The 967-nt window shown below is 56.8% G+C and overlaps 1 protein-coding gene across 1 annotated transcript in view; it reads right to left on the bottom strand.

Annotated features, from left to right (window-relative positions):
* Positions 1-967, bottom strand: part of SMG6 (SMG6 nonsense mediated mRNA decay factor) — a 242,306-nt gene that overhangs the window by 2,732 nt on the left and 238,607 nt on the right. The gene's annotated exons all lie outside the window — the stretch shown is intronic.

The raw sequence follows: 967 nt of genomic DNA, 5'->3' as shown, positions 1-967 counted from the left end.
TTTCCCTAAACTTTTAATAATGTATTGGGGAGAATTTAAGCTGGGGCCAAGCACTCACACAAGTGACATCCCCACCCCTGCTAAGGCCCCTTGGGTGGCAGGTCCACTCCTCGGTCCCAGGCTGGGTGTTTGCTGACGGAGGCCCGGCAGACAGTGAGGCACAGGAAATGTCCTGCGGGGCTTGCTGACTGTGAGGGCTGGCGGGGCTGGGGGACTGCAAACATCCATGCCGACCTGAGCAGTTTCAGGCTTGCCAGCTCCAGGCAGGGAGGCTGAGAACTGGCTGTCAGCCTTGGGAGGAGTCTGGGGGGAAGAGGGAGGGAGAAGCTTGTGGGGTTGATGGCGGTGAGAGAAGGGGAGAGGCGGAACGAGGGTGTGGTGGGAGGTGAGCAGCTGTGGCGGACAGAGAGGGAGAGGAAGGCAGCCATGGGGACAGGAGATGCTCTGAGACTGCTTGGCTGCTTGGGCCTGGCCCCTCGGGGTGTGTGCGGTGGGGCGGGGTGACGCGCAGTGCCATGTGGGGGCTTCCAGCGGGCGGCCCAAGTCTGTCCACAGCCCCACTGGTCCTGCCCTGGGACTCAGACCAGGCGAGTCCCAGGCCTTAGGTCAGCCAACCAAGGCCCGGCACTGCTGGCAGGGGTCTGCAGGGGTTTCTGTGGATACTTTGAGACATTTTTAACAATAAACATCCTCTGTTTTGACACTGGTAACTTCACTTTGTTAGAAACCAGAGACTGTCATCTTGTCAGGCCCCATCCGCCATAATCCACATGATTTTAAAATTCAACATCGTTTACACATAAACATTTGGTGATGGTTTCTCTGTGAATCTGACAAGTTAATCTGCTAAGAATTCACACTGACAAATGGGGTTTGATTACACCAGCCGTTGCTGATGTAATTCTGATAGGGGCGGTCCCCAGGATGGCAATGGGTTCCTGTAGGCTGTTTGGGGTGAAGCGGGGGG

This window comes from Lipotes vexillifer, unplaced genomic scaffold (genome assembly GCF_000442215.2).
Source record: "Lipotes vexillifer unplaced genomic scaffold, Lipotes_vexillifer_v1.1 scaffold680, whole genome shotgun sequence".
Lineage (NCBI taxonomy): Eukaryota > Metazoa > Chordata > Mammalia > Artiodactyla > Lipotidae > Lipotes > Lipotes vexillifer.
The sequence above is the reverse complement of the archived record's forward strand: the minus strand, read 5'-3'. Positions and strand labels throughout refer to the sequence as shown.